Source organism: Macaca nemestrina, assembly GCF_043159975.1.
Source record: "Macaca nemestrina isolate mMacNem1 chromosome 8 unlocalized genomic scaffold, mMacNem.hap1 SUPER_8_unloc_2, whole genome shotgun sequence".
Lineage (NCBI taxonomy): Eukaryota > Metazoa > Chordata > Mammalia > Primates > Cercopithecidae > Macaca > Macaca nemestrina.
In genome coordinates, this window is record NW_027257566.1 from 83,895 (window position 1) to 93,888 (window position 9,994).

A 9,994-nucleotide genomic window follows, 5' to 3' on the forward strand; every position below is an offset into this window, starting at 1 on the left:
CCCGCGGTCCCTGCAGTGAGGTCTGGTCTGCAGGGGACGTGAACGGCCACGCGGTGAGGCCCACAGACAGCCTGGACATGGCTACCTCAGAACTCTGGGGGGCGGTGCAAACGGCCCCACAGGGTTGCAGTGCACATTCCTAGGACAGAAAGACGACGCTTGGAACTGTTCCCGGCACGAAGCCAGCGCCCTGTGAACAGTGGCCACTGCTGTCGTGAACTGAGTGCCGTCCAACTGGGGGCATTTGCTCTGCTCAGTTCACTTAACTGGGCCAGGCATGGTTTTGCCCTGCCTTCAACAAGCTTGACGCATTGAACGAGGACTCAGTCGATAATGTACTCTGTAAATACGCTCTCCTGGCTAGAGCGAGCAAAGCCCAGGGAGCGAGTGGTTCTTCAGTAGCCAGGTGTTTGTGGCGGGGCCAGCTGTGCGACTGCCAAAGCGAATGTGACCAGAAAGCCTCTGTCCCCCCAAGGTGGCCAGCGTTCCTGTTACACGTACCATAGGCAGAAGGTGGGCACTGCTGGGGAACTTGCTCATGTTCCTGTTTTCTGATTGGAAATTCAAGGTTTCTGAGCATCTTACGTTGGATTTGTACATTGCTGAGACTGTACACATTTCAACACTTTTTTTTTTCCTGCTTTTCAGATCTATACAACCTGGCATTTGGCCGTGGCTTCCAGGACAGGCTGGATGCAGAGTGAAGTCCTCTCCTCACTGTCAATGCCTGCCGATGCCTTTTTGTATAAACTTTGTGTTTCTTGAGACTTTCAATTAGGTTTTTACTTAACTAGACTTTTAAAATTGCCATACACATAACTCTACCAGTTACAGTCGTGAGCTAACATGGGTTTTTGGTTTTACTTTGAATGTTTCACATTTGCATGCTGAATGTGGGGGTGGAGGTCATTTATCTGCTTTTTCATTTCCTTCTTGGTTATACTTACCTGAAGGTCACTAAGGTGTGGAAGGCGTGGTACTGGGTAAACTGCAGGCCGCACTGTGGCGCGGTGGACAAGAGGCGCAGGCTGCAGTGGTGTGCACAGTGGATGAGAGAAAAGGAGACTTCCATCCTCGAGGGAAACACACAATTTAGAAAACTGATCATCTAGCTTACATGAGGTCCAACAAATTCAGTTTGCAAAGTTTAACTTCCAAGTTAATTTAGTGATTTTTCCCCTAAGTCATTAATTTAGTTTATTTCTTTTGTCTAAAGCTGGTCATTTTAGAATTTATGACTTAACATGTAATAATTTAGGCATACAGCACCTGAAGGCAAAACTGCCAATATGCTAAAACATTGGATACAGATGCTTTAAAAATATAATGTAGCATTCTTACAGTACCTGTGCTTTTAGCATGTAACTTGGTGAGTAGTTTTGAGCTATGTTTGTAGGAATGTGTATCTTGAATACTTCAGGGCACCACTGCAGATGTGTGCGTGAGATGTATACATACTGAATATTCTTCTCCCTTCCCTTAAAATGAAAAACATTAGCTCCCTTTTTTTTTTATTTATTTATTTTTTTTTTTTTGAAGTGGACTCGCTCTTGTTGCCCAGGCTGGAGTGCAGCGGCGCAATCTCAGCCCACTGCAACTTGTGCTTCCCGGGTTGAAGTGATTCTCCTGTCTCAGCCTCCTGAGTAGCTGGGATTACAGGCACCCTCCACCACGCCCGGCTAATTTTTGTATTTTTAGTAGAGATGGGGTTTTGCCATATTGGCCAGGCTGGTCTCAAACTCCTGACCTCACGTGATCTGCCCACCCCGACCTCCCAAAGTGCTGGGATTACAGGCGTGAGCCACTGTGCCCGGCCAGCTCCCTTCTGCAATGATTTATACAGTTGTTTTTGCTTTTTGTTTTTCTGAGACGGGGTCTCACTCTGTCGCCCAAGCTGGAGTGCAGTGACACAAATCTTGGCTGACTGCAGACTTCACCTCCTGGGCTCAGGTGATCCTACCTCAGCTTCCTGAGTAGCTGGGAATAGACACATGTCACTACGCCCAGCTAATTTTATTTTTTGTATTTTTAGTAGAGACAGGGTTTTACCATGTTTTCCAGGCTAGTCTCCAGCTCCGGGCTCAAGAGATCTGCCTGCCTCGGCCTCCCAAACTGCTAGGATTACAGGCGTGAACACCACAGCTGGCCCATTTTTTTTTTCTCCTTCCAGGATTAGAAGTCGACTTTCAGAAAACCCTTCAACCTTGCAAACTTAATTTTCCACAATAATATACCTCTAGGATAAAAATAAGACAGAAACAAAGAAGTATGTGTGGACTGCAGTTAAAAGTTTTCAACACAACATAGCTTAGAAGAGTTGATATTTACAAAGAGCAGGAGGCCCGTTCAGTGCCTTCTAGGCATTGGGAACAGCAGTCTGTGGGCGACCCTAATGTGTGCTGTCCTGAGACATGATGGTGGCGCTCACGCTTTTACCGAGGGCCTCCCGGGAGTACCAGAGGCTCTTCTTCTGCAGTCGGCCAGCCAGGCAGCAGCTGCTGGAGAAGGAACAAACAGTAAAAGACACATGTACACGGTGTTATTGTGGCAGAGAGGTTAAAACCAGGCTCATTTTGTTCTTTGTTCTCAGTTTTTAAAAAACTAATAACGAAGTTCTTAAATATATATTGCATTTCAGGATTTCAAAGCAGTTGTATGTCTGTCTCTCACTCCCGTTCAGGTGCTCCCTGCAAAGAGAGCTGAGAGAGGCCACCTTTCCTTGTTGAGGTGACAGGGCCTGGAGAGGTGTGAACCCTGAGTTGGGGGGTTGACTGGGGGGAGGCTGGGTCAGCGTGGGGATCCACCCCCCACTCCACTTTCCTGTAGGGAATCCACAGTTCTAAGTGTTTATGATATGGGTAAAATGAACCTGGAAGAGGTGTTATTTTTTAAGAAGTAAGTGCCATGCTCTTTTTTCCTCGTACTTCGTGTTTAAACAGCATTGAAGGATAAGGCACTAGTAGCATGTTGGTTTGGAAACAATCTTGTTGGTTCTTTTACATTGAATCTGATATTAAGGTCACCTGGTAACAGAAGTTTTCCTTTAACAACATGGAACTCTGTTGAATCTGTTGCTCCGTTGGCTGAGCCCTCTGAAGTCAGTGCGGTGGCACCTGAAGAGGCCTCTTCCCCTTGGAGGAAGCGGCTGGATTGGCAGGAGGCACCGCCCTTGCTTGAGGGAGTGAGGCGCGTTTGCAGGGACCCCACGTGGCACCTGCGGCTCTCTCCTGCCCCCTGCTGGCTGGCCAAGCAGACTCGCCACAGTGTGCTCAGCGTGAATGTTCACAGGGTAGGCCGAGACTTTTGTTCTAGAAACGCTGACTTCAGAAACGGCCGGCAGTGTGTGTTGAGCATGGCAAGAAAGACTTACGTGTCTTAAACCTCTTGAACAAAGTTGATGTTTCAAATGCATCTCGAAGGCTAATGACTTTGCTATGGTCAATATTCAGGAGAAAATAGGGTTTGATGAAATAGACAGGAGTGGCAAGTGACGTGCTTGTGCCCCGTATGACTAAGCGTTGTCCTGGCCTTTCCACACCATGGCCTCTGAGCAGCCAGTGTCCAGATACTGGATCAATTTAGATGGGACTCCTGGAGCTGTCAGCTGCCCAGGAGAAGCACGAGGAGTTCTGTGTGCTCATGATCATGGTTCCCGCTACTGTGTCCAACAATGTGCCCGGTTCCGATTTCAGCATCGGGGCAGACACAGCCCTGAACACTATCACCGACGTAAGTCCGTGTGCGCCCCGCCAGGTGGGCGCTGGCTGACGCTAACCTGAGGGCTCCCGCCCTTTTTATCTACCAGTGCCCTAGAAACAGCCTTTTACAAATACCCTGAATGAGAGCTTCTCGTTATTTTTCCCCCTAGAAAAGTAGGCTTTTTTTGATCTCACTCCCAAAAAAGTTTTACTGCCTCTTTTTCTGTGTGGCCACCGGAGGGGACGTAGCGTGTGTAAGGAATTCTTGGCCTGTCCTGGGCTTTGGGGAAATCAGGATGCAAGTAGATACCGTACGCTCTGCAACAGGACCGTGAAGTCTGTGGAGCCTCAGAGGAACATGGACAAATGTCCACACGAGTCCCAGAGGCCAAGCCTCAATGGGCTCCCATGTCAAGAACACAGACACGCCAGGAGAGGCAGCTGCTGATGCAGGCAAAACTTGCGACCGCAGCACGTGGCAGCGTCCGAGTGTGGGGGTCTCTGGACAGGCTTCACCACAACTGCCTTATTCTGTGGCAAGATTTTAAAAGTAGGTTTTAACTAGTTACAACTCTAACTTGTTTTACAGATAAACAGAACACAGGGTACCAACAGCCTCCAAAATACTTCGCCTAGAACCAAGTCTACAATGCAGATGGCTGCTACTCCGAGTGTGACGAGTCCCCTGCAGTGCCATAAATCCTAGATCTAGGTGACTAAGTGCTCTTCCTACATCAGAAGGCACACTCTGGCCCCAGGCCAGTCCATCAGCCCAGGCAGAAGCTTCTAGAGTAAGATCCTGTGGATTTGTATTGAACGGATGTAAACCAGGCAAAGTCACTGGGGCTCATCCTGGAAGCCCATCCGTTTACCCACTCATGCCCTGGAGAGCCCTGCCCCCAGCTCCACACCCACAGTCATGCTGAACCACAAGAACTGGCTTCTAGGCCCTTAAGCCACTCCCACTCTCCCCTGGACAGACCCTTCTCAAACCATGAGGCCCAGAGTAGCCTTAACAGGTGGTCCCAGCAGAACTGGTCACTGCATTTTCTTACTGGCAAGTGAGTCAACAGTTACCTAAGTAGAGCAACCAAACACGATGTTTTTCCACTTAAAAGGTCTCGTTTTTGTCCATTTAGAATTGATTGTGTGTGTGTGTGTGTGTGTGTGTGTGTGTGTGTGGTGGCAGGGGTTCTTGTTCTGTCACTCAGGCACAGCGCACCATAAGTACAGTGGTGCTATCACGATTCACTGCAGCCTCAACCTCCCAGGCGTGGGTGATCCTGCAACTTCAACCTCCCAGGCGTGGGTGATCCTCCAGCCTCAGCCTCCTGACTAGCTGGGACCACAGGTGCACAGCACCATTATTTACTTTTTTGTAGAGTCAGGGTCTTGCTATGTTGCCCAGGCTGGTCTCAAATGCCTGGGTTCAAAAGTGAATCTGCCCACCTCAGCCTCCCAAGGTGCTGGGATTACAGGTGTGAGCCACTATGCCCAGCCTAGAATTGATATTTCTTAAACTCTTACTGAGTTTAACACATGAATTCCACTTACATAGATATCAGCGCACACTCACAGCTCAAGGGTTTTTCTGAATCTCGATTCTGTCCATTCAAGGTCAATATCTAAAGAAAGGGCCAGAACTGACCCTCCCTCAATGAAGCCTAAGGGCAAATGCAGCAGCATCTCAGGGTATGAGGAGACAAAGAAAGAAGGGTGGAAAGTACACATTGAAATTCCGGTGTTAGAATCATAATCAACACTTTAAGAGACAATCTGCTTTCCAAAACCTGTAGCTGCTGGATTAACTTCGAAGTCACCAGATTCCACAGGCAGGCGCTCAGAGAGGCACAAGCTTTCTAAGGCCGCACAGCCCGGGGCAGCATAACAGCCTTGGGGCAAATAAACAAAGGCTTGTTTCTCTCAAGGAGGAAGGTGCTCAAGTCCTTCCAAATAGTTTCTTCTAAATCAGTTAGACGGCCTCCTACAACACTGTTTAGAGTGCAGTGTGCTCAGAAGTGTGAAGTGAAAGTACATCTCAGGACCCCAAAATTACTAAGCTAAAGGGAAGACAAGGTGGGGGAACGGTTTAGGGCAAACCTGCCTCCCATGGTCCTAACAGAGACTGGAAGAAGAGAAAAAAAAGCCACGTACCTCCCCCTCACAGCCGTTGGTCCACAAGGAAATTCCTCAGGGACAGAGGGCAGAACTCAATGTCACCATCTGCACACGGAGATAAATGCGGATCTTACTGCTTTCTCCGGAAAGGCTCACCGGAAACGCATCTGTCTCTGATCTACCTGTGACCTGGAAACCCCTCCCTGCTTCGAGTCATCCCTCCTTCCTGGACCAAACCAACGTACATCTCACATATACTGATGTCTCACATCTCCCTAAAATGTGCAAGACCAAGTTGTGCCCCAAACACCTTGGGCACATGTCCAGGACCTGAGACTGTCACGGTGCGTCCTCAGCCCCTCCTGAGGCTGTGTCCCGGGTGTGTCCTCAACCCCGCCTGAGGCTGTGTCTTTAATCTTGGGAAAATGAACTCTCTGAATGGGCTGAGAACTATCTCAGAGACGCTTCCGGTTTACAGGAAGCATTCTCTCCTGCGGGTATAAAGAAAGGACCATGAAGCCCACACCCCCCTCTGCAGTGATGTCGTCAACTGGGACGAGGGGCCCCTCCTGTGGATGCAGCAAAGGCTACCCTCTGACCCCACTTCCCAGAGTCCAGGCTTCCTGCTGCTCAGGGAACAGCAACCCCAGCTTCACAGGGCTCAGGCCACCAAACCCAACTCCCACCCATGCTGGAGAATCACCCCAGGGACTAGTGAAATGACAGGCGCAACTCTCACCTCATCCCCTTAAACGGGAAAAGGCACCTTCCCGTTCTTCTTCCTGCTGGTGGGAACAGGGGCAGGAGTTAGAGGGTCAGGAGTCGGGCAGAAGGAGGGAAGCAGCCTGGGTCCCTGCTAGTCACAGATGGCAAATGCCAACCAGCCCCGACCTTCACTTTGCAGAGAAGAAATCCTTCTCTTTTGTCAGGTCCCTGTTAGAAGTTTGCACCCATTCCTTTAAAAAAAAAAAAAAAAAAAAAAAAAAAACTTAGATACAACATGGGTGTTTTGCTGACAATATTTCAATTATCTGGGGGCCTTGGGTCGAGTGACGCCAAAACAGAAAACTGAACCCTGTTGCTCAGGAAACCACCCTCCAGCCCCCATCTACCCTCCCAGGCTGTCACCTTATGGTGTTTGTCTGCTAGATGATTATTTTTAACAATAACTGCTCTTAAGAGCTAGGTGTACAGAACAGACAAGAAGTCAGCTCGGGTGGAGGGGAAGCAGGAACAGACCCCTCTCCCTGCAGGACGGTGGAGGAGGAACCTTCAGCACCTGGGTTTGCAGGATGCTGGATCTCTGAGAGCATCTCTCACAGCTCAAGTACGGCCAGACCTTCCTCTGTCACAGCCTGTTCAGGAGAAGGCAGCACCAACCCTAGAGACCCACAAGCGCTGTGTGGGGTTCAGTTGGAGCTGAACTTTCCTCCTTGGTGAGAGTCAGGGCCAGCGGTGAGGAGGAGAGAAGCAGCAGGCATGAGGGACACTGTGGCAACTCCATGCCACGCTAACTCTCGTCTGATGTGCTCCAGCCAAAACCACGCTTCTCGGAGGGCGTTTCCCTTCACACATCCGGAAATCATCAACGTCTAGTCTCCTCACAGGACAGATCCTTCTCCCCAGGAGGCAGACACTTGGCTGTAACACGTGGTAATGAGGGGCGAGCCTTCATGCCCATTCTGTAGTGTTTCCTGTTACCTATTTTACCTTAAGCTAAAAATGGTTTCCATTTAGACTCTGTAGTGACACAGCAAAACACATTAGATTCAGTGTGATCCCACACCCATCACTGCTGACCTCAAGTTATTTGTTCATTTTGCTTCTAGAGTTTGTACTCTATCCCAGGGTTCCAGGCCTGTGGATTCAACCAACCATAGTTTAAGAATACTTTTTTAAGGTGTTTGTACTAAGCATTCAGACTTTATTATTCATTAAACAATATCGTTTAACAACTACTCGCATGGCATATCCATGGTATAGGTGTTACGAGCAACCCTGACATGACAAAGTCTGCAGGAGGATGTGCGTATGTCATATGCAAACACGATACCGTTTTATACCAGGGACCTGAGCACCCACAGACCTTGGTATCCATAGGCAGTCCTGCAACCCAACCCCGTGGGCACTGTGGAATGGCTATAATAGAAAATACAGAGGTTTTAAACAGTTATGTACTAAATCTAATCTTTTGTTAAGAAATTACTGTGTATCACGTGTATTATTTGGAAGTCCTTCCTGGCCCAGAGACCTGACATGTTCTTATCTTTTCGTCCACTGATCTAACTAGTCATTCCAGTAAGTTTATTGAACACAAATCAATTTTACAATTACATTCTTACAGGAATCACACTCATAATGTAAGCTGCTTTGGTTTTTAAAGTGAAATAACCAATAGTTTTGAAAACTAGCTATATCATAGAATAACAGGATAAAGCAGCCCCACGACATGCAAAAACATGGGGTTTCAAAGCCAACCAGTATCAAACACATTACAAATCCCTAAATATGGAAATGTTTTACACCACGACAGATATTCCAGAAAAAAACAAGATGTTCAAAAAAACCTTATGCAGAAAACCACTTTCCCCCTTCATTTTTCACAGTTTCCAGAAGCTTGTGTTTGGCAATAACCATGAACTAGAAGTAGCATCCGCTGCAACTACTGCTTCTGAAACACAGAATATTAAAGCAAAAAAAAAAAAAAAAAAAAAGACAGCATATTTCCTATTGATGAGAATAGGTAGTGTGTTATAAGAATGAGTGTGTTCTAAAGTCAACAACATTCAAATTATAGGTCTCCCGCAGACACTAGATGGTAACCGCCAAAGCTTATGCACTTGGCAACATTTAAGGAGACCAAGTTCAGAGCCGTCACAAGGCAGCACCATCCTCAAGTGATTATCTCAGGCAGGTTTGAGGGCAAGTGCCCCCATCACAGTGGGAAAGCTGCCCAGCCCAGCACTTCCTGAGATCACAGACCTTACCTTCGCCATCCCACGTCTTCAATAGTTTCTTTTCACTGGGAACCAGTGAGCAAAACCTAAAACACTTCCTCAAATCTCAAGATAGTCTTGAGAGCTCTTCTCCTTGTCCCTTCTCTTACTGAGAAAGCCTATTTTCCAAGCAATCTGTAGTGCTTACCAGAGCTGGGGCAGGAGGAGACCTAGTGTTTGGTAGACCGAGTTTCAAGCGTGGGGAGACCGGGAAAAGTTCTGGAGATGGATGGCGATGATCGCGGCATGATAGTGTGAACACACTTAATACCACTAAACCATACACTTAAAAATGGTTCGAGTGCTATGTAATTTTACCACAATCAAAAGACTGAGAAAAGTCATCTATAATTACTGTCTCCAATATCCTGCATCCTGTAAGGTATATTTGCTTTTTGAAATCCTCAGAGCAATCATGAAAGACTAATACCCTGTCGTCTCTGAAACACAAGCCAAGTCAAGGGTTTTGATTATAGGAAAGTAGCTGGAGAGCAAAGCATCCATTAGACACGGCAGCCGTGGTAGGACAAACACATGGTAGGAAGGTGGTAGTCATGCTACACGCTGATGGGAAAGGTTTTGGGAGCCACAACACCTGAGGTTTGGGAGGCACCTGGGCAGGAGCTAAGAATGTACCAAACACGTTCGATCACGCAACATTCACGGACCCTGAGTCCAGCCACGGCCACTGACATCTACTGTGCCCAGGGTGTCCTCTGCCACAGAGATACACACCCTGCCGAGGATAGTGCACAGATTAAATGTCAAAGCACAGACATGCTCAGGTCCAGTTTCTCAGAAGCAAAAACACATTTCCCAGACCCCAGCAGCATGACTCTCCACCTGACTCTACCCCCGTCCCATTTATTCTCAAACCCGTCTCTCCCGGACCCCACAGCATGACTCCACGTGACTGCACCCCGTCCCGTGCATCTCCACACCTGTGTCTCGGCCCTCACTCCCTCGTTGGGTCAGGCACCAACAGTCCACTGTGTGCCTGGTGCACTGAACCTTGTCAGGGGCCTCTGGGCCGCGTGCCAGGACACGCACCTGGAAACTCCCAGTGCACATGTTGGTCTCCTGCAGGACGCTTGGCTCTTCTATCTGCGGGAGCCGGCACCCACCCGTACAACCGACTACACTCTCAGAAAAGTCACAGAAGGCTCCTCACCAACCCAGCAG

The 9,994-nt window shown here is 48.3% G+C and overlaps 1 long non-coding RNA gene across 2 annotated transcripts; it reads right to left on the reverse strand.

Annotated features, from left to right (window-relative positions):
* Positions 1-334: 334 nt before the first annotated feature.
* On the reverse strand, positions 335-8,469 carry LOC139361097 (uncharacterized). Of its 2 annotated transcripts, XR_011618651.1 has the most exons (4): positions 6,556-8,469; positions 6,147-6,307; positions 5,853-5,921; positions 335-2,498 (listed from the first exon to the last, which is right to left on the reverse strand). It is a non-coding gene; the product is annotated as an uncharacterized lncRNA (long non-coding RNA). The 2 variants fall into 2 exon arrangements; XR_011618650.1 differs by having other exon boundaries at positions 5,853-6,307.
* Positions 8,470-9,994: the final 1,525 nt, after the last annotated feature.